This window comes from Miniopterus schreibersii, assembly GCF_964146895.1.
Source record: "Miniopterus schreibersii genome assembly, chromosome: 1".
NCBI lineage: Eukaryota > Metazoa > Chordata > Mammalia > Chiroptera > Miniopteridae > Miniopterus > Miniopterus schreibersii.
This window is the reverse complement of record NC_138101.1, coordinates 201,637,704-201,663,569: the sequence shown is the minus strand read 5'-3', so window position 1 is coordinate 201,663,569 and position 25,866 is coordinate 201,637,704. Positions and strand designations below refer to the sequence as shown.

Below are 25,866 nucleotides of genomic sequence, written 5' to 3'. Positions count from 1 at the left end.
CTCACACACACACACACACACACACACAGGTACACACACACACAGGTCCTCACACACACACACACAGGTACATACACACGTCCTCACACACACGTGCACACAGGTCTGCACACACATACACAGAGGCCCTTACACACACACACACACTCACACACAGAGACCCTTACACACACAGGTACACACACACACACGAGTGCTCACACACACATGCACATAGGTCCTCACACACACACAGGTCCACACACACACACACACACACACACACGGGTCCTCACACACACTTGCACACAGGTCTGCACACACACACACAGGCCCTCACACACACATAGGTACACACACACGGGTCCTCACACACACACAGGTACACACACACACATAGGTACACACACATGTGCACACAGGTCTGCACACACACACACAGGTACACACACACACACACAGTTCACACACACACAGACCCTCATGCACAGACTCAGGCCCCTACCACCGAGGTCCACCTTGCTGTCTCACCCCTGAGCCTTTGCTCACACTCCCTTCTCCGTGTCCCTCCCTTCCACACACCCAACAGCTCCTGCCAGAGCCCAGAAGAGCACAGCACACTCCCCGCCCCGCATGCATAGGCCCTTCCTGCTCAGGACCGTCTCCCAGGAGCCCACAGCTACTCCGGCCCTGACAACGTGGACGCCTGCAGACACCACGGCCGAGGTGCACTCAGGACCTGGCCTGGGACCAGCACAGATGGGGGTGGGCGGGGCCAAGGTGGGTCACAGCACCGGAATGACTTGGGGCTGCGTGACCCCCCACCTTGCCGAATACTCCAATCAAAATCCCAGCCGTGTTGGTTTTGTCTATTTGTCGGTGGGTCTGTCTGTCTGGTTTTGAGACCCATTTATAGCTTGAACAATTCTGAAGAATAAAAGCAAAGGATGTGAGGTTTAGGGAGACTCTCCCCCTAAACGATACCATATACATGAAAGATCATTGAAAAAGCATGTTGTTGCCCAGCCGGGCGTGGCTCAGCGGTTGAGCATCGGCCTAGGATCCAGGAGATGGCGGTTCGGCTCCCTGTCAGGGCTCATGCCCAGGTTGTGGGCTCGATCGATGACTCTCATCATTGACGTTTCCATCTCTCTCTCTCCCTCTCCATTCCTCTCTCCGAAATCAAGAAAGAAAGAAGGAAAGAAAGAAAGAAAGAAAAAGAAAGAAGGGAGGGAGGGAGGGAGGGAGGGAGGGAGGGAGGGAGGGAGGGAGGGAGGGAGGGAGGGAGGGAGGGAGGGAGGAGAGAGAGAGAGAGAGAGAAAGCAAGCAAGCATGTTGCGCCCTGGCTGGGTGGCACAGTTGGCTGGAGTGTCGTCCTGTACACCAAAAAGGTTGTGGGTTCGAGCCCTTGTCCAGAGGTGTAGAGGAGGCAATGATCGATGTTTTGCTCTCATATCGATGTTTCTCTCTCCCTCCCTCCATCTCCCCCTCTCTCTTTTTAATCGGCACCTGAGGGTGTTTTTTCCATTGCTTTTCAGGGAGTGGAAGGGAGAGAGAGAGAGAGACATCGATGTGAGAGACACATCGATCGGCTGCCTTCTGCACACTCCCAGACCGGGGCCGGGGATCGAGCCTGCAACCAAGGAACGTGCACTTGGCCAGAATCAAACCCGGGACCCTTCAGTCTGCGGGCTGATGCCCTAACCACCGAGTCAAACCATCCAGGGCCCGCTCTCTTTCTCTAAAATCAATAAAAACATTCTCAGGAGAGGATTGAAAAAATAAAAAGCATGTTGCTCATGCTCAGACTACCAGACCCATGCACCCAGGGGTGGGGGGCAGGGGGGCTCAGGAACAGCTGGGCCGTTCACAGGAACTTGTCCAGTGGTGGGAGCGGGTGGGACAGGTTGGGGCGCGGGAGGGAGGACTGTGACCCAGGCGTCTACCTCACACCTTGCAGTGGTGAGCCGGGGGAGCCCGGCAGGACGAGCCACGTACATCCACGTACATCCGGAGGCTGCTCCACGCTGGAGGGAAACAGAGCAGCCGAGCTGGTGGAGCCGGTGGTGCCGTCTGCCTGGCTGGCTCATTTGGAAATAGGATCTCTGCAAAGGAAATTAGGTTCAGGATCTTGAGATCATACTAGATTTTGGATGGGTCCCAACTCCAACAACTGGTGGCCTTAAAAGAAGACATGGCACAGAGGCACATGGGGCAGGAGGCCACACGAATACAGAGGCAGAAACTGGAGCCACGTCAGCGGCCTCCAGAGCTCCCCGGAGCCTTCGGAGGGACTCGGCGCTGCTCGCACCTTGACCTTGCTCTGCTAGCTTCCAGAGTGCGAGAGAACACGTTCCTGCGGTTCTCAGCCCCCATCTTTGTGGAACTTTCTTACAGGAGCCGCGGGACACCCCTCTAACTGGTCACAGAGCTCTCACACCTCCCGAGGCACAGCCTGAGGGTAAATAGATGATGAATTTGACCACATGGGAATCAAGAATTTCTATTAAATGAAAGGCATGGTAAGCAACCAGAAGAGAGAGGGATTAACTGGGGGAAGGTCACTGTAAATTTAAAACTAACCAGGGATTGCCCTGGCCAGCACGGCTCAGTGGTTAGAGTGTTGGCCAGCGCACCAAAAGGTTGCAGGTTCAGTTCCCGGTCAAGGGCACATACCTGGGTTGCAGGTTCGATCCCTGGCCCCAGTCGGGTGTGCAGGAGGCAACCAGTTGATGTGTCTCTCTCAAACAGATGTTTCTCCCTCTCTCTCTGTCTTTCCCCTTCCTTCCCTTGCATTCTCTCTAAAATTCAATGGGTCCTGGCTGCTTTGGCTCAGTGGTTAGAGCATCGACCAGTGGACTGAAAGGCCCTGGGTTCAATTCTAGCCAAGGGCACGTACCTCGGTTGCAGGCTCCATCCCCGGCCCCGGTCTGGGAGTGTGCAGAAGGCAACCAATTGATGTCTCTCTCTCACGTCGATGTTTCTCTCTCTCCCTTCCACTCTCTCTGAAAAGCAATGGAAAGAATATCCTCGGATCAGGATAAAAAATAAAAATAAAAAATCCCATGGAAAAAATTTTCTCAGGTGAGGGTTAACCAATTAATTAATTAATTTAAAAAACTAACCAGGGGTTGGCATTCAGAATGACTGCCCAGCAGATTCCCAAGAAATTGCAAAGAACACCTTTAGAAAGCACGGTGAGAACAAAGGTGGAGAGGTACTGTGGCTCCCAGAAGAAGAGGTAGGATGGCTACTGGGTGTCTGAAGAGACACTAGAGCTCATGTGGAATGGGGGCATTTACATCAGAACAGGGGACACCACACTGCAGCCTTCTGATGGCACTTTCGGGAGATCAGAACCCAGTATCCTCACAGGGAAGGCAGGGGTCATGTGCGGGGAGCCTGGGGTGGTTCAACCAGTCCCAAGAAGGAGGTGGGTCCAGGCCAGCCCTGGGGAACGGAAGCTATGTGAGGGGTCAGAGCTTTCTTGCGCCTGCATTTGGGGCCATAGCCAAGGTCAACAAGGGGGTCAGCTGGCCTCACTGTCTGGGAGAACTCTGGAACCTACCCCCCATCACGGGAGTTGGGGTCCCTCAGCCCCCAGCTAAATCTGGGGGTCTGAAGGCCACTGGTGTCCTGTGCAGAAGGGTCTGAGAAGCATCCGCAGCCCGGCTCCCTCCAAGCAGCCCATTCGCTGGAGCCCACATTGACCCTGGTCACCCCTCAAGCCCTAACACTAGGGCCTGGCCTCAAAACAGGCTTCAAACAGCTCAGGCTCAAAGCTCACCCATCCCGTGCTGTCTGGTCAGGCTCCCTCTGACCTCCTGCATGTCCCCACACCTCAGCTCCTTGGGAACTTCCTAACCAGACGAGGTTCTGTTCCGAGCCACCTGAACTGGGTCATTCAGGAGCAGGAAGGCTCCACCGGTCCTGTCCCAGCTCCCAGCTCCCAGCTCCAGGCTTCGCAGTGTCCTCCAGCACGGGGGACTGGGACTGAGGGCTCCTGCAGACACCGAGCAACACCACCCACCTGGGCCAGCTGCCCTCCAAAGAGCAGCAGCTCTGTCCTGGCATGTGCTGCCCTCACAGCCTTCCTGTCAGCAAGGCTTTCCTGGACTGCAGTAAAAAGGCACACCTCCCCGCAGCTCTCCCAGACATGCACATACACACACACGAAGGCACACTGAGAAACATGCACACGTGCATGTCACACAGGTGCAGGCACCCACAAATGTGTGCACAGGTATGAACACAGAGAAATGCTTTTGCCATGCATACACATGCACCCACATATATGCACAGTGCACGCACATGCATGCACACCGAGAGACATGCATGTCACACATGTGCACACATGTGCAGAGATGTGTGCACGTGTGTGTCACACATGTGCTTGCGCGCGTGTGTACATGTTGTGCAGGTGTATGTGTGCGCACATGTGTGCACAGAGAGGTCTGCATGTTAAGCACATGAGTGCTCATGCACGTGCACACAGAGACACGCGCTCACACAGCTGCATATGCACACAGAAAGGCACATGTACACATTTGTGTCACACAGGCACATGCATTCGCACACATACACACATGTATGCACATGGACATGTGTGCACGTGTACATGTCACATAGATTCACGCACTCGCACACATGTGCACAGCTGAGACACAGCTTGTTTAGAGGCAGACTCTGTTCTGAGTCCTGAAGTTCAGTAGCAGTATGGTGGGGCCACAGCAGGGTGGCCGAGGAGGCAGGGCACATGCCTGCTGGGTAGGGGTATCCAGGCCCAGCCTTGAATAGAAGGGGCAGCTCAAGGGTGATTCCTCAAGGCTGGGGCAGGGACACAGCCCCAGGAGGGAAGGGGGCAGCACAGACCTGTGTGCTCAGAGCTGAGCCAACCTGTGGGAGCCATTCTCCTCCAAGACCAAGGGACCCCAGGGGTGGCCATGGCTGGAGACAGTGCCCACCCCCACAAGCTCCCCTGCCTTAGCACCAGCAGCCCAGCACATTCTGAGACATAAGGATGAAGCCAGGAGGCTGGCTGGACACTGAGGCCCAGATCCCACATGCCCACAGCCCAGGGAGAATTGGCAGGGGGCGCCAGGGGCCAGGGCAGCTAAGGGGAGCCCCTGGCCCCACACATTCCCACATGTGCAGGCACCACCTGGCCTGAGCCCACCATGCTGCCCAGCTGGGGCTCTACCTGCTCAAGCCCTGTGGTTTCTCTCAGAATCAAGGGTTCTTCCAAGGAACTCAATATTCCCCACTCTGCCTCCCACGCAGCATCTGTCCCTGGGGCCAAAGGCGGGGTGTGACTGACCAGGACAGTCTGCCCTGGGGATCGAAAGGCTCCAGCTGGGTCCTGCTCTGCACACCTGGTCAACCCACCCAGGCCAACCTGCCATGCAGCAGTCCTCCTGGAGTCTTCCCAGGCCACCAGGCCTTATAGAGCCATCTCCGCATGGCCTCCTTGCATGGGAACCACTGGCCTGAGGTGTCCCAAGTCCAGGGGACAGGGTCCTGATGCCCCTCTCTCTGAAGCTCTGCACATCTCCTCCCAGCACCCCACACTGCCAAGCTAGGCTGGCAGGTTCCCATGGCATCCCCTGTGAGTGTGTTGGGGGCCTTCAGGGGTTTCTGAGGGCACACAGGTCTTCTGGACACGTCCACGGTGTGAAGACAAGGCACACATCAGTGAAGTGCTGATGGCTGGCTGACTGCCTCAACAGATCAGTCAGATGCTGTGGACACCTCTAGACTGTTCCAAAGTCCCCACACCTTCTGTGGCCACACACAGCAGGAATGTGGCACAGTGTCCCCCAGGCTCCAGCAGCTGCAGGGGTCTTGTAGAGCCACCAGCCAATCTCACAATCACAACCATCCCCCCCACAGGTCTCTCTGGCCCTCGTTGACCAGGCCACCAGTCACAGCCCTGATGGGAGCTGCAGCTGCAGGACAGTGATGTGGGAGCAAGCAGGTAGGCAATGGTCACCCACCAGCAGGTGCCCAGGACCCCAGGGAGAATCAGGGCCTTCCCATCCCCAAGTGACCCCTGGACTTGCACATGCACACCCAGAGCCTGACCCTCCAGGTGGCGAAACACATGAAGGACTGCCGGTGGGAGGCCCTGCATCCTCATTTTGACATGTGGCACCCCCGAGCCTTCATTTCTCAGGCACACATAGTCACAACCCTTCCTTCCAGGGAGCAGCGGTAGGGGGCCTGGTGCCCGGCTCCCTCCTCGGGCAGGTCGGTGACCCCGGCATGTGCTGACAGTGCCAAGGGAGAGCAGCAGCAGACAGGCAGTGGAGGCGGGACCAGGCAGAGAGGAGAGCACCTGCACAGGAGCCTCACTGAGACCGTGGCTCCATCCACTTCCCAAGAACAGAAAGAGAAGGGAACTTCAGGGCTGCGGGGGCCCCTGGGGGTTCCCGCTCCATTTTTAGCTAAGAGCGCTGAGGCAGAGCTCCCTTCCCCCCAAGCCCCACTGTCTGGACATAAAAATAACAACAATGGTTTCGAATGAATGACCTCTCCTGGGAGCTTATCCAGGGAGCTGCAGACGGTGGGGATGGGCCACACCAGTCGCCACGCCGACCACGGCACCTGACGAAGGACTCCGGCACTCCAGGTACCCCAGCTCTGGGGCTGGTCCAGGCAACAGTGAGGGGCAGGCCGCCTGAGCCACTGCCAGGAAGAGGACACCTGGACACCCAGAGTGGACCAAGCCTCCTGGTCACTGCTTACCTCTCAGCTGTCCCTCCCCTGAATGGGAACACAGGGAAGCAAGAGAAAGACCAAAGCCAACCTGGAGAAGGCAGGGAGCCAAGACCCGGGGATAGAACAGGGCAGGGTGGGGTCTGAGGCTGAGGGTTGGAGAACATGCAGAGGGTATGGACAGTGGGCTGGGTGGAGATCAGCCAGGAAGGTAGCCACCAGCCAATGGTCGGGGGGAAACTGTGGAGAATGGCCCCTGTGCTGGACTCCACAGCAGGCCAGCTTGTGGTCACGTCCTCTGGCCTGAGCTGGCCTGACTAAGGGAGTCTGGACAAGGTTGGACTGGGCCAAATGCGGCTTGAGTGGGTAGACCTACTTAAAGGGAGATGAGGTATCTCCCTTTATTGGGCCAAGTTGGTCAGTATGGACTCTCAGATATGCTGGCCTCTGATGGGCTGTGAATTGAATGGACCTTCACTTGGGGTGAGGCTGGCCAGGCCAGGCTGAGCTGGGCTATTCTAGACCCGGCGAGTTTAGACAGGCAGGTCATAGTCAGACTGGTCCAACTGAGGTAGCCTGGACTGGACTGTCCTTAGTTGGCTGAGCTGGATACCACTGAGTTCGATGATGCTGACCTGAACTGGGCATCAGTCTGCTGAACTGAGCAGGGAAGTCAGAAAAAGCTGGGCTCAGCAGAGTAGAGCCAAGCTAGAGTAAGCCAGGTGATGGAATGGGCTATGTTGGCATACCTGGGCAGAGCTGGGCTAAACTGGTCTGTTCCCTGGGCAGGGCTGAGCTGAACTGGGCTGAAATGGGATAAGCTGGACTAAACTGGGCTGAGCTGGGCTGAGCAGAACTGAACTGGGCTGAACTGGGCTGAGATGAACTGGGCTGAACTGGGCTGAAATGGGATAAGTTGGACTAAACTGGGCTGAGCTGGGATGAGCAGAACTGAACTGGGCTGAGATGAACTGGGCTGAGATGAACTGGGCTGAGCTAAGCTGAACTGGGCTGAGATGAATTGCACTGAAATGGGCTGAGCTGGGCTGAGCTGGGCTGAGCTGGGCTGAGCTGGGTTGAACTGGGCTGAGCTGGGTTGAGCTGGGTTGAACTGGGCTGAGCTGAGCTGAGCTGAGCTGAGATAAACTGGGCTGAGATGAACTAGGCTGAACTGGGCTGAGCTGATACAAGCTGGGCTGAGCTGAGTTAGGCTAACTAGGCTGAGCTGAGCTGAACTGAGATGAGATGAGGTGAACTGGGCTAAGTAGAGCTGAGATAAACTGGGCTGAGCTGAGATGAGATAAACTGGGCAAGGCTGAGCTTTGCTGAGCTGAGCTGAGCTGAGCTGAGCTGAGCTAAGCTGAGCTGAAATAGGCTGAGCTGGGCTGAGCTGGGCTAAGTTAAGCTGAGATGAACTGGGATGAGCTGAGATGAGATGAACTGGGCTGAGCTGAGCTAGGTTGAGTTGAGCTGAACTGAGATAAACTGGGCTGAGCTAAGCTGAGCTGAGCTGAGCTAAGCTGGGCTGAACTGGGCTGAGCTGATACAAGCTGGGCTGAGCTGAGTTGGGCTAACTAGGGTGAGCTGAGCTGAACTGAGATGAACTGAGCTGAGGTGAACTGGGCTGAGATGAGATGAGATGAACTGGGCTAGGCTGAGATGAGATGACCTGGGCTGAGATGAGATGAGATGAGATGAACTGGGCTAGGCTGAGCTCTGCTGAGCTGAGCTGAGCTGAGCTGAGCTGAGCTGAGCTGAGCTGAGCTGAAATAAGCTGAGCTGGGCTGAGCTGGACTAAGCTAAGTTGAGATGAACTGGGCTGAGCTGAGCTGGGATGAGCTGAGATGAGATGAACTGGGCTGAACTGGGCTGAGCTGAGCTGAGCTGAGCTGAGCTGAGCTGGGCTGAACTGGACTGAGATGAACTGGGCTGAGATGGGCTGAGATGAACTGGGCTCAGCCCAGATGAGATGGTGAGATGGTGAGATGATGAGATGAGATGAGATGAGATGAGATGAGATGAGATGAGATGAGATGAGATGAGATGAGATGAGATGAGATGAGATGAGATGAGATGAGATGAGATGAGATGAGATGAGATGAGATGAGATGATGAGATGAGATGAGATGAGATGAGATGAGATGAGATGAGATGAGATGATGAGATGACAAGATGAACTGGGCTGAGCTGAGCTGAGCTGAACTGGGCTGAGCTGAGCTTTGCTGAGCTGGGTTGAGCTGGGCTGGGCTGAGCTGGGCTGAGCTGGGCTGAACTGGACTAAGCTGAGCTTTGCTGAGCTAAGCTGGACTGAACCAGGCTGAGCTGGGCTGAGCTGGGCTAAGCTGAACTGAGATGAACTGAGCTGAACTGAGCTGGGATGAGTTGAACTGAACTGAGATAAACTGGGCTGAGCTGAGCTGAGCTAAGCTGGGCTGAACTGGGCTGAGCTGAGATGAACTGGACTCAGCCAAGATGATGATGAGATGATGAGATGAGATTGAGATGAGATGAGATGAGATGAGATGAGATGAGATGAGATGAGATGAGATGAGATGAGACGAGACGAGATGAGATGGGCTGAGCTTTGCTGAGCTGAGCTGAACTGAGCTGAGCTGAACTGGGCTGAGCTCAGCTGAATTGAGCTGAGCTGGGCTGAACTGGGCTAACTGTGCAGAGCTGAGATTTGCTGAGCTGTGCTAGGCTGAACTGGGCTGAGCTGAGCTGGGCTGAACTGGGCTGAGCTGGGCTGAACTGGGCTGAACTGGGCTGGGCTGAGCTGGGCTGAGCTGAGATTTGCTGAGCTGAGCTGAGCTGAGCTGAGCTGGGCTGAGCTGTGCTGAGCTGGGCTGAGCTGGGCTCAACTGGGCTGAGCTGGGCTCAACTGGGCTGAGCTGGGATGAGATGATGAGATGAGATGATGAGATGAGATGAGATGAGATGAGATGAGATGAGATGAGATGAGATGAGATGAGATGAGATGAGGAGATGAGATGAGATGAGATGAGATGAGATGAGATGAGATGAGATGAGATGAGATGAGATGAGATGAGATGAGATGAGGAGATGAGATGAGATGAGATGAGATGAGATGAGATGAGATGAGATGAGATGAGATGAGATGAGATGAGATGGGATGAGCTGGGATGAGCTGGGATGAGCTGGGATGAGCTGGGATGAGCTGGGATGAGCTGAGCTGGGATGGGATGGGATGGGATGGGATGGGATGGGATGAGATGAGATGAGATGAGATGAGATGAGATGAGATGAGATGAGATGAGATGAGATGAGATGAGATGAGATGAACTGGGCTGACCTGGGCTGAACTGGGTTGAGCTGAGCTGAACTGGCTGAACTGGGTTGAGCTGAGCTGAACTGGGCTGAGCTGGGCTGAGGTGAGCTAGGTTGAGCTGGACTGGACCCAGATTGGTCAAACAGAACCGTGCTGTTTTCTGAGGCCCACTTGACTTAGCTCAGTTGTGCTAAATTGAGCTCAATTTACTGAGGAAGATTGCCCTTGGCTGGCAGGTTGAGATGGGCTGAGCAAGAGTGAATTTGGTTTAATTTTGTGGACTGAAGTAAGATCAGTTTCACAGCTTGACATGCTCTATTCTAGGCTAATCTGGGCCAGGATGGTCCACGGTGGGCTCTCTGGAGCTGAGCTGCACTGACACAGGCTGAGCTGGGCTGGGCTGGCTGCACAGAGCTGGTTGGTCTCAGCTGGGGCTGGCTGTCCTGACACAGGGTCACCAGGAGTCTGTTCAGGTGGACCAGAGGAGCAGAGTGGAGCAGAATGGGTGGAGCTAGGCCAGGGTAGGGTGGGCTGAAGTCTGGGGTTTCCAGGCCAGGGGAAGGGCAGGAGGAGTTGCCTGCTGGAGGAGGAACTGAAGTGGGCTCTGAGGGCCCTCTGTCCTCTCTCCATGGAGCCTGAGTTGGACTCCCTCAGGCGGCCAGCAGGGAGAGTAGAGCACCAGGGAAGCCTGGCCGGTCAGTGAGGGGTGGGGTGAAGGGGCACCCACAGCTGCAGAGAGCAGAGCCCAGTGAGCAGGAGGTGGGGAAAGGGACAAAAGAGTGATTCTTAGGGAGCTACGGGCTCTGAGCCTCAGCCTGGAAAAACAGCTGGTGCCTCTACTGCTTGAGATCCCATGTTCTGACCACTACAGGCTGAGGGTGGGGACCCTGACCAAGGGTGGAGGCAGCAACAGCTTCTGGGAGGGTGCAGGGTCCATCGAAGGATGTCTGGGAGAAATGAGGGAATGAGCCCAAAACAAACCCAGGCTATTCTGTCCCCTGGGGTGGAACAAGGGTCCAGTGCTCCCTCCACTAGGCCACCCCGCCTCCTCCACACAGTGCTCCCTCCCCAGCTCCCCGGGGCCCTGGGAGTGGATGCCCCAGGTCGGAGGTCAGCCAGCACTGATGTAGCCCTGGTTCCATTCCACAGCCTCCAGAGAGGACCCAAAGGTCTTCCCCTTGGCCCTCTGCCCCAAAGATGCCCCCAAGGGGGGCGCCTCCGTGACACTGGGCTGCCTGGTCAGGGACTACAACCCAGAGCCAGTGATCGTGACGTGGGATGCAGGGTCTCTGACAAAGAGCGTCGTGACCTTCCCGGCCACCTTAGACTCGACCTCTGGCCTCTATACCACCACCAGCCAGGTGACTGCCTCTGGCGAATGGGCCAAACAGAAGTTCACCTGCAGCGTAGAGCACGAAGGGTCCACCACCGTCAACAAGACCTTAAGCAGTGAGCCAGGTAGGTCCCAGTCCCGCCAGGAGGCTGCTGTCAGAGGACAACAAGGGACAGGAGGGGGCAGTGGAGGGGGCTCAGATGCTGCTACGCTGGTCACCCCCAGAGAGCCTGGGGCCCTGGGCTGGGAGGCGGGGTTCCGAGGCTCAGAGAGGCCTAAGTCAGGCTGGCCGTTCCCGCCCACAGCATGCTCCCCGAACATCACCCAGCCCACTGTGAAGCTGTACCACTCCTCCTGTGACCCCAGCGGCAACACCCACGCCACCATCCAGCTCCTGTGCCTTGTCAGTGACTTCACTCCAGGTGACATCGAGGTCACCTGGCTGGTGAACGGGCAGAAGACCACGGACACATTCCCCTACTATGGCCCCACCAAGCAGGAGGGCAAACTGGCCTCCACCTTTAGCCAGCTCAACGTCACCCAGGGCCAATGGGTATCCCAGCACACCTACACCTGCCAGGTCAACTATCAAGGCTGCACTTTTGAGGCCCATGCCCGCAACTGCCCAGGTACAGTACCCCCAGGCCTACGGCCCCCCCAACTCTAGGGGCTGAGAGGGTCCCTGCGCAGCCTCACACAGCCCCTCCCGCACACCACAGAGTCTGAGCCCCGAGGCGTGAGCGTCTACCTGATCCCGCCCAGCCCCCTCGACCTATACATCCACAAGTCGCCCAGCCTCACCTGCCTGGTGGTGGACCTGGCCAGCCAGGATGGCACGAGCCTGCAGTGGTCCCGGGAGAGTGGGGGCCTCCTGACCGAGGCCACCGAGAAGAGCAGACTCCACTTCAACATGACGTACACCGTCACCTCCACCCTCCCAGTGGACGTCAACGACTGGATCGAGGGCGAGACCTACACGTGCAGACTGAACCACCCGCACTTGCCCAAGGACATCGTGCGCACCATCGCCAAGGCCCCAGGTGGGTGAGCCGCGGGCTGGGGGAAGGTGGGTGGGCCCCTCCCTCCCCTGGAGCCCGGGCTGACCCCGCTCCCGCCCGCAGGCAAGCGTGCGGCCCCCGAGGTCTACGTGTTCCTGCCGCCCGAGAAGGAGCAGGGGACAGAGAGCACGGTCACCCTCACGTGCCTGGTCCAGAATTTCTTCCCTGCGGACATCTCCGTGCAGTGGCTGCGGGACAAAGACTTGCTCCCGACCGGCCGCCACACCACCACGCGGCCCCTCAAGGACAGCGGCCCCAGCCCGGCCTTCTTTGTCTTCAGCCGCCTGGAGGTCAGCCGGGCCGACTGGGAGAAGAGAAGCAACTTCACCTGCAAAGTGATCCACGAGGCTCTGCCAGGCTCCAAGACCCTCGAGAGATCAGTGTCCAAAGGCCCTGGTAATTGATGCCCCGCCTCCCGCCCCCTTCCGGGCTCCATCCCCCCGTTGTCAATAAACAGTCCGGTGCCTGTTCCGAGCCCTGGGTGCGCCCGTTCTTGGCTGTTGGGTGAGGGTGTCTCCGCACAGAGGAAAGGGCGTCCAGGAGAGGGGCCGGGGGATGGGGCAGGGCTGAGATGTGTCTGCCACCATCCTCCTCTGTGCCAGGGGCCCTCCCCGCCAACCCACTGTGGATCCTGCCCGTCAGAGGAGTCCTAAAAACCAGAGGGTGGTCCCAGGGGAGGGACCATTGAGACCGCAGCGCAGCCCACAGCCCCTGCATCTCGGGAGGCCCTGGAGGCCTTGGTCTCCGCCCTGGGCTCCTGCTGGCCCCTCTGGACACAGAGAAGCTCCCACGCCCCCAGGCCTAGCTGCATACACAGGCTCTTCTGGGCGGAGGACCGGCTGAGTGAGAGGCCAGCATGGGCGCCAACACGCAGGGAGCCAGGACAGTCCCCCCCGCCCGCTCCACGGCCGGCACCTCCTGAGCACCAGGAGACGAGGACAGGCCCCCAGCCTTGCCGAGCCCACCCCCCTCCGACTCTCACCTCACTTCACCCACATTGATCCCAGGGAAGGACCCGGCCCCCCCACAACACTCCTGTGAGCCTCACATGCCAGCCCTGCACCCACACGGTCTGCAGTGACCCCAACAGCGCCACCCACCGCCAACCATGGTGCCCCACGTGGGCAAGTGCATTGCACATACTCTCCTGACAGCCTCGCTTGGCCTGACCTCTTACCCAGGCCACCCCCGAACCCTTCCTCCCCATCACCTGAGCCACAGGATCCAAGATGGGCATGGAGAGGACACCCACCCCCCTGCCGGAAGCCCGCAAGCCTCACACTGCTTCATCCTGGGACCCCAGCCTCCCCAGTCCAACCCTCCCTGTCAGCTGCATCCACAGATGGACAGACAGGCACATACATGGACAGAGACACACACACATGGACACACACGGACACACACGGACATACGCAGACACAGACAGAGGGACACACAGAGATGCACACAGGTATCTACACATGGACACTGCACAGACACACACACAGACACAAACAGACACACAGAGACACACATATGGATACCTACACTGACACACATGGACACAGACACACATGGCACAGACACTGGAACACATGAACACACACACGTGTATACACACAAGGACACACACACCTCAGAGCAGGCTACTGGCCCTGTTTCAGAGCCTGAAGGCTGCAGGGATCAGAGCCAGGGACCAAGCCCCCCCCACCCCAAGCCCCAAGCTCCTGTGCACCTCTAACGGCCCAGACCCCACGCTCCATAGTGCGCCCGCGGGCACAGCTGCACTCATGAGCCTTTCACATGGAGAGCAGCAAACACCAGCCCGCACTCGGGAAACACAGCCCAGAGTCACCCACTGGGGCAGCCCACGCTGAGCCTGGGCCTGCACGGGGGCACATCTCACTCCTCGGAGCAGGAGGCTGAGGGACAGCGCAGGCCCAACACAAGGCCGGGGGCAGCTCCGGGCTCCCAGGTGGCCAGGCCAGGCCCTGGAAACAATGGCCTGTGGCTGCGGAGCTCACACCCCTCCTGAGGGCTCTGGGCGGCTGGCCGTGGGTACAGTTTAGAGGGGTCTCCAGGCCAGTAAGCGAGACGCTGAGAGCGTGCGGGGCTGGGAGCGGGTGCCATTCTCCAGGGTAGGGGTGGGTGGGGCAGAGCAGGAGCTGAGCAGAGGGGCCCACGGGACTGGCTGGGTGACCAGCCGTCAGGAGAGCGGCATGAGGAATGGAGGAGAGAAAACGCAGCCACCTGGGGTGGGGTCAGGAGAGCAGAGGACTGCAGTTCCCACGTGGTCACCCTCAGCCAGGCAGAGGCTTCAGACTCTAGCCCTCTGGGAAGCCGCCAAGGGGGCTGGACAGAGACTGCCTGAGACCCAGGCATCGGGGCCCAGGGCCCAGGCCAGAGGCTGACCGGCCCCTGCCCACAGAGGTGGACCTCCAGGACCTGTGTGTGGGGGCGGCCGAGGGTGAGGAGCTGGACGGCATGTGGAACAGCCTCTTCGTCTTCATTGGGCTCTTCCTGCTCAGTGTGACCTACGGTGCCTCTGTCACCCTCTTCAAGGTGGGACCCTGCCCCTCTCCCAGAGTCACGGGTGGGCCGGGAGACCCAGCAAGATGGAAGGAGGTGGGCAGAGCCCCTCATGCACTCCCTCCGCACAGGTGAAGTGGGCCTTGGGTGCCATCCTGCAGGAGACACCCCAGACCACCCACGACTACGAGAACATCATGCAGCCAGAGGCCTGGGCACGGAGCGGGAGCAGCGCCCGCCTGGCTGCCTTCCTCCCTGCATCTGAGCGCCCCTGAGGCACCTGCTCTGCCCCAGCCGAGAGAGGAGCAGACAAACTCGCAAAGGGGCCAGAGCTAGGGACGCAACCACCAGTTCGTTGGCATCTGGAAGGTCCAGGCAGCAATGGGACCCGCCAGCCACAGCCCCACGCCCACCCCATTTGTCCCTTCCACAGAGAGGCCTGGGCTGGGCATGGGCAGGACCACTCTGGGCTCCCCCCAGGTCCCTGAGGTTGGGGCCACTCCCATTCTTACTGTACAACTCCTGAGACACAGCAAGGCCTAGAGCCCATGCCCTGGCCCACTGCCCAGAGACCAGAGCCAAACCGAGGACTTGGAGTCCAAGTCCAGCCCAGAGTCCAAGTCCAGCCCAAAGTATCACTCCTTAGACTTAGTCCGACCCTCCCTGACCTCAGGTCTGAGTGCCCAGCCCCTGTCCCTCCGCTCACCCTTCCTGCCGTCCACCCCAACCCCTGTCCCTATAGAATGTGCAGGCAGAGAAGCCCTTCTGGGGAGAGGCCCTGAGACTGTTTGGGGCAGTGGGCAGGGCCCAACGGGTGGGAGAAGGGGTCCCACAGCAGGAGGAGGGGCTCCCACGGGGTCCACACAGGGGCCCCAACCCCATCCACCATGGCCTCGTCCTACCTCTCACTCCTGGCTTGGCAGTTCGATTTCCTTCCTTTTGGGTTTCTTAGTAAAGTTCTTTCTTACAAATTCCATGTCCCCTGAGTGCTTTAGGGGAGGTACCTGTGGTCCCGTGAGGGTGGTCAGACGAGGGGCACAGGGCACTTCTGGGCCCAAAGGGTCCAAGTGGCCAGCTGCTGTCTGCAAGTGTTCCTTCGACACCCCCAGAAACTCCTCGGCTTGGTCTGCATCACACCTGCTCGCTGGTCTCCAGCCCAGACTCGCTGCCCCTTCCCACACGAACACAGACGCCACAGTCCCAAGCCCTCTGTGGGGCCACAGACAGGCAGCTGCACAATCACCAGGTGGGGGCCAGTGTCAGCCGCCCAGGACCACCGGTCACCTGCCGCAGTCCACCCGCCACTGAGCACACAGACAGGCCAATCCTGGGCCCCGTCCTCCCCCAGCCAGCCTGGACATCCCGGTGAGCTGAGTGAGACAGTCCAGCAAGCAAGAGCCAAGTGGGGCTGGCCACCAGCGTCCTCGAGAAGGAATCTGGTGAGCCGGAGAGAGAGGCGCCACAGGCCCCCATGAGATGGCCAGACGGCCAAGGACAGCAGTGGGCACGAGGCTGTGCCCCTCCCCAGGATAAAGAGGCAGCTTCCCGGCGGGAGAGACTGCCCATGAGGGTCTCTGTGCAGCGCACTGGAAGTGGGAGGGAAATAAGTGAGCACACGGGGGGGAAGGGCAGGGTTCCCTCATATACAAAGAGCACTCAGGAGCCAATAAAAAGAGCAAAGTGAGCAGTGGGTCCTGTGCAGCAAGAAAGTCCAAGTGGCCAATAACAGGAAGAACATGTTTCAACAGTAACTAGAAAAGTTACAATAGGAAGAACCATGGTGGGTCTGAGCGTGCTTTGGGGTCTCACCCTGTCTGAGATGTGGGAGTTGTTAAGACCATTCTCCCGGCCCACCAGCCGCATTGCCAGAGTACAAATGCCCAGCCCCTTTGGGCAGGAGACTCCGCTCCTCCAGATGGCCCTTCAGAGAGCCTGGCCCCGTGCTGGGTAGCATCACACAGCTGACACAGACAAGGATGGGAATGGCCTCCCACGGCCAGCATGCAGCCTGCCAGGGCCCAGACCTTGGCTCAGACCCTATCCTTCACTGGAGTAGAAAGCCCAAGACTGGGCAACCCTGAGGCCTGTCCAGAGACGCTGAGGATGGGCCCAACAGAACACAGGTGGTCCTGGGACCCTGGGATCCTGGGCTCCTCAAAGCACCCAGAGGTTCTGAGCCTCCCCAGCCTCCCTGCCCTCTGTCCATGTTCTACCTGCCCTGGGCCCCCTGGCCCCTGAAGAGCTGACCTCCCGCTGGGGCCCAGTGTCACTGATCAGCAGGTGTGCTCTCTGGAGGGGACAGTCAGTTCCTGTGTGTCAGTCCAGAACCTTCTGCATGTGCAGAAATGACTAGACAAATAAACACAGATGGAAACCAGGCCCAACTGCCCCTTGTGTGTCTGTCCAGGCCAGGCTGCCTCATGGACAGGGCATGGGGAGCAGTGGGGTCCATGGGAAAGCCCTGGGCAGGAAAATGAGCAGAGATGGACCAAGGCAGCATGTGGACGCCCCAACCTGTGGGGATCCAGGTTCCCAGACAGGGGCAGCCTCACACCCTACCCTGGCTTCTGTCTGGTCCCCAGCTGCTCACAGGGCTACTGCGGGAGGGCAGGCACTGATCATGCCAGGCCGGAGTGGCTCCCTCCTCCTTGCCCCACCCTGTGGCCTGCTCACTGGGGGTCACTCAGGACAAGCCCTGTGCCCCAATACCTCTACCCCACTGGCCCTCACAGCCTCCCCTCTAGGGTCATCGCGACCTCAGTGTCCCTCAGCCCCTAATTCATTGACTTCGGCCTCTGCATCCCTGCAGCTCAGCCCCCAGCCCAGCCCTGTGAGCAGCCACCTGGAGACAGGACCCACCACAGCCAGGGCCAGGCTCCTGGGGGGTCACAGCCCAGGCCACACACACCTGGCCTTGCCACAGCCAGACCACAGACCAGACATGACGTGCAGACGAGCGGCAGCGACTGGTGGGACAGGAAGTGGGCGAGTGACCCCATCTAGGGTCATGATACAGTCTGAAGCCCCTCCCCAGCCTGTCCCTCAGCATTAGCCTCTCATGAGTCAGCCAGGACCCAACACGGGTCAGGGGTCTGCTGAGGCCACACAGCATCGGGCAGGGCCTATGGCCCTCCCTGCTCCAGCTCCAGCTCCCCTGCACAGGGCGTGAGGATGGACCTTCAGCCCAGGGAGGGCCTTGGTGGACCCTCCAGCAGCGCTGAGCAGGTGGGTCGTAGATGTGGTTAGGCCTCATGTCCACAGGCGCTTTGGGCTGTCCTGGGACCAGAGATATGGAAAACAGCCACCAAGAGCCAAGAGGACCACGGGGCAGGGTGCTCCACTCAGAAACGAATGAGCTGCGATATTGTGGCCTTGTCTGAGCTGAACTGGGCTTAAATGGGATGAACTGGGATGAATTTGGCTGAGCTGAGCTGAACTTGGCTGAATTGAACTGGGCTGAGCTGAGCTGAGCTAAGCTGAGCTGAGCTGAAGTGGGCTTAACAGGGCTGAACTGGGCTGAACTGGGCTGAGCTGGGATGAACTGGGCTGAGCTGAGCTGACTGGACTGGACTGGACTGGACTAGACTGAGCTGGACTGAGCCAAGCTGAGTTGGGTTGAGCTAGGCTGAGCTGAGCTGAGCTGAACTGACCTTAACTGGGATGAGCTGAACTGATCTTAACTGGGCTGAGCTGGGTTGGGTTGAGCTGGGCTAAGCTGAACTGGGTTTAACTAGGCTGAGCTGGGCTGGGTTGAGCTGGTGTGAGCTGAGTGAGCTGAGCTGGGCTGGGCTGGGCTGGGCTGGGCTTAACTGGGCTGAGCTGGGATGAGCTGGGATGGGTTGAGCTGGGCTGAGCTGGACTGGACTGAGCTGGACTGAGCCGAGCTGAGTTGGGTTGAGCTAGGCTGAGCTAGGCTGAGCTGAACTGACCTTAACTGGGCGGAGCTGGGCTGGGTTGAGCTGGGCCAAGCTGAGCTGAGCTGGGCTGAGCTGAGCTGGGCTAAGCTGAACTGGGTTTAACTGGGCTGAGCTGGGTTGGGTTGAGCTGGTGTAAGCTGAGTGAGCTAAGCTGAGCTGAGCTGAGCTGGGCTGGGCTGGGCTGAGCTGGGCTGGGCTTAACTGGGCTGAGCTGGGCTGAGCTGGGATGGGTTGAGCTGGGCTGGGCTGAGCTGAGCTGAGCTGAGCTGAGCTGAGCTGAGCTGAGCTGAGCTGGGCTGAACTGGGCTGAACTGGGCTTAACTTGGCTGAGCTGGGATGGGTTGAGCTGGGCTGAGCTGAGTGATCTGGGCTGAGCTGAGCTGAGCTGAGCTGAGCTGGGCTGAACTGGGCTTAACTGGGCTGAGCTGGGCTAAGCTGGGCTGAGCTGAGCTGAGCTGAGCTGAGCTGAGCTGAGCTGAGCTGAGCTGGGCTGGGCTGGGCTGGACTTAACTGGGCTGAGCTGGGTTGAGCTGGGATGGGTTGAGCTGGGCTGAGCTAGGGACTGGACTGAGCTGGACTGAGCCGAGCTGAGTTGGGTTGAGCTAGGCTGAGCTGAACTGACCTTAACTGGGCAGAGCTGGGCTGGGTTGAGCTGGGCCAAGCTGAGCTGAGCTGGGCTGAGCTGAGCTGGGCTAAGCTGAACTGGGTTTAACTGGGCTGAGCTGGGTTGGGTTGAGCTGGTGTAAGCTGAGTGAGCTAAGCTGAGCTGAGCTGAGCTGGGCTGGGCTGGGCTGGGCTGGGCTGGGCTGGGCTGGGCTGAGCTGGGATAGGTTGAGCTGGGCTGAGCTGAGCTGAGCTGAGCTGAGCTGAGCTGAGCTGAGCTGGGCTGAACTGGGCTGAACTGGGCTGAACTGGGCTTAACTTGGCTGAGCTGGGATGGGTTGAGCTGGGCTGAGCTGAGTGATCTGGGCTGAGCTGAGCTGAGCTGAGCTGGGCTGAACTGGGCTGAACTGGGCTGAGTTGGGCTAAGCTGAGCTGAGCTGAGCTGAGCTGAGCTGAGCTGAGCTGAGCTGAGCTGAGCTGAGCTGAGCTGAGCTGAGTGAGCTGGGCTGGGCTGGGCTAGGCTGGGCTGAGCAAGCTGAGTTCAGATGAGCTGGGCTGAGCTGAGCTAGGATGAGATTAACTGATTTTAGCTGGGCTGAGCTGGGCTGAGCTGAGCTGGGTTGAGCTGAGCTGAGTGAGCTGGGTTGAGCTGGACTGAGCTGGGCTGAGCTGAGCTAAGTGAGTTTGGTTGAGTCAGGTTGAGCTGGGCTGGGCTGATCTGGTTGAGCTGGGCTGAGCTGAGCTGAGCTGAGTGAGCTGGGCTGAGCTGAGCTGGGCTGAGCTGGGCTGAGCTGGGCTGAGCTGAGCTAAGTGAGCTTGGTTGAGTCAGGTTGAGCTGGGCTGGGCTGATCTGGTTGAGCTGGGCTGAGCTGGGCTGAGCAGTGATGAAATTGACTGAGCTAAACTGAGTGAGCTGGGCTGAGCTGAGGTAGGATGAGATTGAATTTAGTTGAGCTGAGCTAGGCTAGGTGAGCTGAGCTAGGCTGAGTTGAGTGAGCTGAGTTGGGCTAAACAAGCTGAGCTTAGCTAAGCTGGGCTGACCTGGGATGAAGTGGAATGAAATTAACTGAGTTGAGCTGAGCTGGTTAGCAGTTGCTGAATGAGAGCAGGTGGGTTCAGTGTGGAAGGCCCGGAGAGCTCAGTTCCCCACCCAGGCTGCCCCCTGTGTTTCCAAGGGCACATGAGGGCCATGCAATCTCAGGTGTACCTGTGTCCCCTCTTCTTCCACCAGTGCCCCTGAAGGCAATTGAAAATATATAAGAGATGCCCTGTGTGCCCAGCCTGTCTAGGAGGGACATCTCAGAAGGGCTGATTTGGTTGGGCCTCTGGTCTCGAGACCTTCGTAGCCACGGGGTGGACCTCTGCTTGTTGGGGGGCTGGGATAGTGTTTGTAGAGTGGGGTAGTTCAACCTGGACCCTTACCAGGGAAGTTTGAATGGGACCCACAGAAGACTCAGGCCCCCTCTCCTCCCCAGTGTGCCCTCCAGGGCAGAAAAGCTGGCCCTCGGGGCAGGCTCAGCTTCAAGGCCAGACACCTCTGTGCTCACCTATGTCCCCCCTCTGGGCCCACCTTTCATGACCCCCAAACTCTGGGAGAGAGCATGGCCACGCCCACTGCACAGAGGAGCTGAGGCTCCAAAGGTGCCCACAGACTCAGCTGGCCCATGGAGAGCCATGTGTATGACTGTGACTCCACCCGGATGTGGCCTGTGTGAAAGAGCGTGTTCCAGTCCACGTGCTGGAGCTCTGAGCAGTGTGTTTAGAAACAGCACAGCTGGACTTGAGGCCAGTCCCAACCCCAGGTTCCTGGCCTACGAGCTGAGTGACCTTGGGGCAGTCACTCACCCTCTCTGTGCCTGTTTCCCCAAAGTAGAGAAGAGGTGAGCATTGTTCCATCCTCGTGGAGCTGTCTCAGGGTCTCACAACATGTCCTGTGTTGCAGCGTCCCCGACCAGCCCCAGCCTCTTCCCACTGAGCCTCAAGTACACCGACTCAGCTGACCACGTGGTCATCGGCTGCCTGGTCCACGGCTTCTTCCCACTGGGGCCCATGAATGTGACCTGGAGCCACAGCGGGGAGGGCACTTCCATCAGGAACTTCCTCCCAATGAAAACCTCCGAGGGCCTGTACACCATGACCAGCCAGCTGACCCTGCCAGCCAACCAGTGCCCAAAAGGCGCCACCCAGAAGTGCCAAGTGCAGCACAACTCCAGCCCCAGCCAGACCAAGAACGTGCCCTGCAGAGGTCAGAGGTCGGGCCAGGGTGGAGTGGGAGCCATCAGGTTTCCAGGGTGGAACCACGTGCCCCACTGGGGCTCCCCTCAGACAGGAGGGAGCACAGGCTGAGCCCCAGTGGGTGGTTAGGAGAGGGTGGGGGCTGGGGCCGGAGGGAAGGAAGGGGATGTGCAGGCCCCGGTATTCTGACAGCTCTGCCTCCCTCTCAGATAAGTGTGACAGTACAGCCTCATGCTGCCGGCCCAGCCTGACGCTGCACCGGCCGGCCCTCGAGGACCTGCTCCTAGGCTCCAATGCCAACCTCACGTGCACGCTGAGCGGCCTGAAAGACCCCCAGGGTGCCACCTTCACCTGGAAGCCCACAGGTGGAAATCACGCCATCCAGGTGACCCCTCAGAGTGACTCCTATGGCTGCTACAGCGTGTCCAGTGTCCTGCCAGGCTGTGCAGAGCTGTGGAACAGTGGGGAGAAGTTCACATGCACCGCCAGCCACCCCGAGGCCAAGAGCCCACTAACCACCTCCATCGCCAAAAACTCAGGTGGGCCCGTACCCCGCCCGAGAGGCACCCCCAGCACTCTGCGGTGGGCGAGGCACATGGCTAAGCCTGCTTCCCCCAACCCCTGGGGGCCCCACCCACATTTTAGAGATGGAAACTGGGCACAAGGTGCCCAGTGGGCAGAGGGGTTCTCTCCTCCCTGCTCAGACACCTGACCTGGCTCTTCTACCCCCAGGAAGCCTCGTCCCACCCCAGGTCCACCTGCTGCCGCCACCGTCAGAGGAACTGGCCCTCAACGAGCTGGTGACCCTGACATGCGTGGTGCGGGGCTTCAGCCCCAAGGACGTGCTGGTGCGATGGCTGCATGGAAACCAGGAGCTGCCCAAAGAGAAGTTCCTGACGTGGGAGCCCCTGCCGGAAGCCAGCCAGGGCAGCCCCAGGTTCGCCGTGACCAGCGTGCTGCGCGTGGGCTCTGAGGACTGGAAGAATGGGGATAATTTCTCCTGCATGGTGGGCCACGAGGCCCTGCCCCTGAGCTTCACTCAGAAGACCATCGACCGCTTGGCGGGTAAACCCACCCAGGTCAATGTGTCCGTGATCTTGTCAGAGGTGGACGGCACCTGCTACTGAGCAGCCCCGCCCGCCCACCCTGCCTTTGAATAAACTCCATGCTCGCCCAAAGCAGCTACCACCCCTCCAGCGCCTGTCTTGATCCTCTCGGCCTGGCACCTCGACATGTGCTTGTCTGTGTGTGCAAGTGTGAGTGTGAGTGTGTGATGCACGGTGGTGGAGGCCAAGCTGGAGTGAAACCTGAGGCTGGCAGAGTTGTGGGAGGCAGGCAGCTCGGTAGGCCCTGAGAGCAGTGGACATCACGGGAAGTTCCCCGCTTATCTCAGAAGCCGCCTCTAGGTGTAGCAGGAGGGAAAGAGGCAGGAGGGAGCAAGGCAGCCAGGGAAGGGTCTGACGCCAGCGTGCAGGGACCAGTGCATGAGAGGAACAGCCAGGGAAGGAGGGCTGGATTCCAGGGCCCCTCACACCCTTAGTGGGCACCACACAGAGATGCAGGCTGGCCCCGCAGACTCACAGAGAAAGGGGACCACCCGCCTGGTGTGCACATGGGTGCACACACTTTATCCACATGCTCACACTCACATGGTGCACACACACCATGCTGCACACACACAGTCCTCCGCATGCTCACACTCACATGGTGCACACACATGTTTTCTCCATGTGCTCACATTCACATGGGTGCACATACAAGTCCTCCACGTGCTCACACTCACATGGGTGCACACACACACACACAGGTCTGAGCCTTGCAGGTGCAAGAAGTTCACAGCCCAGTCCCAGCTCCGAGAAGGCAAGGGGAGTCCCCTTCCAAGGCCCCAGAGGGTTTTCCCCAGGCCCAGTCCACTGTCCCAGGTCCCTCTGCCCCAGGCCTCCCAGCTGGGCACAGCTCAGGAAGCAATCCTACAGACCCCTCCAAGGCAGCCCCTGCTCCCTACCCAGTCCCCCTCAAGCCTCCCATTCTTTCCTGAGCCCAAGTATGGCCCAAATCATAGGGTGGGGCAGGAGTGGGGATGGGCCAGAGAGACAGCTCCCAACAGGACCCATCTCAGCTTCTGTGTGGGGTGTCTGGCAGAGAAGGAGGAGGCCGGGGGAAACAGAAAGGAAAGGGCAGCCCCATGATCGCCTGGGACACCTGGCACCAGGGCCCCACAAGGGGGCAGCGAGGCCTCTGCTCTTGTCTTAGACACCTGCTGGGCTTCCCCAGGACCTGGCCTTCTGGTTGCCTCCCTCTGCTCCCGGGGACAAGGAGTGGTGGGGACTCCTAACCACCCTGCCCACTGCTCCCTTCTCCAAGGTCCAGTCACCAAAGGGCAGTAGGGGTAACAAGGTGATAACTGGGAAAATGCTGCCATAGTGCAGGTGCTCCAGCCACCAGGGGCCCAGGACCTGCCCAAGGAGGAGCTTCCTAAGGAGGCCAGGAAGAGGGGAGAAATAAGTAGATGAAGGGCTGAAACTCATCAGATGGACAGCAGGCAGATAAGTGGATGGACCATAAGACATATGATGGATGGATGGATGGATGGATGGATGGATGGATGGATGGATGGATGGGTGGATGTATGGATGGATGGATGGAAGATGGGTGGATGGATGAATAATTGGATGTGTCAGCATATGGCAAGCATGTGCAAATCCCATTTAACATGGAGGTCTATGCCCAAGACCCTGAAGGCAGCAGGGATGCCTGGTGGCCTTCACTGGCCCTCCTTCATGCTCCCCATAGCTCATCAGCTACATTCCCTGGAAAGAAAACAGAGGGCCCTGGTCATGTCCATCCAGCCCTTAGCATATTAAACCACAAACCCTGATCTATGTCTCAAACTGGAGCAGCTCAAGGTTGGGCTTGTCCATTCCTCTCTGGCCCCATTCAGGGCCCAGGCCAGTTCAGCCCAAGAGCAGGAGGAAACAGATAAGACTGGGATCCAGGAGGCCTTGGGCTTGAGTTCTGCTGGGAAGAGCCCACCCTCCTGCCCTGCCAGGTCCCTCTCCCTAAGGTGTCCTAAGACCCTCTGAGACAGAGATCCTGTGGGAGCCTTAAGAGCCAAAAGGGTCCCAGCTCCTTCCTTGGGGACCTGCCACCTCGTCCTCCCTGGGGTGGCCTCAGCCCTGTGAGAAGGAACCACATTGCTGCTATCCTGACCCCAAGGGTGTTGGGAGGGAGGTTATGGCTCGGCCCACACCCACACAGGTGCATGCCTCGCAGGCTCTCAGTGTCTTACAGATCGCCAGGAGCCACTTCCCTGGGTGATGATTGACCTGCCACAAGAGAACCTGGAGGAAGATGCCCAGGGAGCCAGCCTGTGGCCCACCACTGTCACCCTGCTCACCCTCTTCCTGCTCAGCCTCTTCTACAGCACAGCACTGACCGTGACAAGCATCCGGGGCCCTCCTGGCAACAGAGAGGGGCCCCAGTTTTGAGCAGAAGCCAGACAGACCCAGGTGGGGAGCGAGCAGGCAGAGCGGTGGGCTAACGTGGGATGGGGCATGTGGCTAGCAGGAAAGCATGTGCCATTGGGGCTCTGGTCTCCCAGGGAGGTCATCCCTAACAGAAACAGAAGACAGGGGCAGGCCTGGGGCCAGAGCACAAATGTGTCCCCTGCAGGGTCAGGGCATCTGCTTCCCATTGGGTGGGGTCACTGTAGTATTCAATCCAGTCTCCCTTGAGCCAGCCTGGGGCTGAGGGTGGGGCATTGGCAAGGACCTGACCCTCCTGTGTTTGCAGGGAGGAGCACAGAAGAGCCTCCAGAGCCCAAACGGATACCAGAGCTCAGCCCAGCTTGGAACCTACCCACCCATCCCCACACAGGCCATCCTTGGACAATAAACTCTTGACAAACATAGACATTCTCTGACTCTGCATGGGGGGAGGGGGGGTAAGGGGACAGGGGAGGCTTCAGAGAGAATGGAACCAGCCTCATGACCCAAGGCAACTGCACAGTACACATGGAAGTGGGGGCCCACCTTGACAAGGCCACCAGATCAGGTCCTACATAAAGCAAGGGTTTAAGCAAGAACAGGTCTCACCAAGGGGAGTATAAAACAAGATCCCTCAAGAAATGGTCCAGGTTCCCTGGTCCTCATCACTGGGCCCTGATGCTAATCACTGAGCCCAAGCCTGGTCACTGAGCCTTGGTCCTGAGCCCTGAGTCTTGATCCTGGT

At 58.9% G+C, this 25,866-nt stretch overlaps 2 gene segments (V, D, J or C); both read left to right on the top strand.

The window, feature by feature from the left end:
• LOC308547045 (Ig alpha-1 chain C region-like) overlaps positions 1-22,833 on the top strand; it is a 229,176-nt gene extending 206,343 nt beyond the window's left edge. Inside the window, exons 3-5 of the C gene segment in view lie at positions 21,344-21,646; positions 21,846-22,175; positions 22,369-22,833.
• LOC308566379 (immunoglobulin heavy constant epsilon-like) lies at positions 613-12,846 on the top strand. The segment is given in 6 exons: positions 613-759; positions 5,869-5,953; positions 11,132-11,440; positions 11,621-11,944; positions 12,035-12,355; positions 12,437-12,846.
• Positions 22,834-25,866: the final 3,033 nt, after the last annotated feature.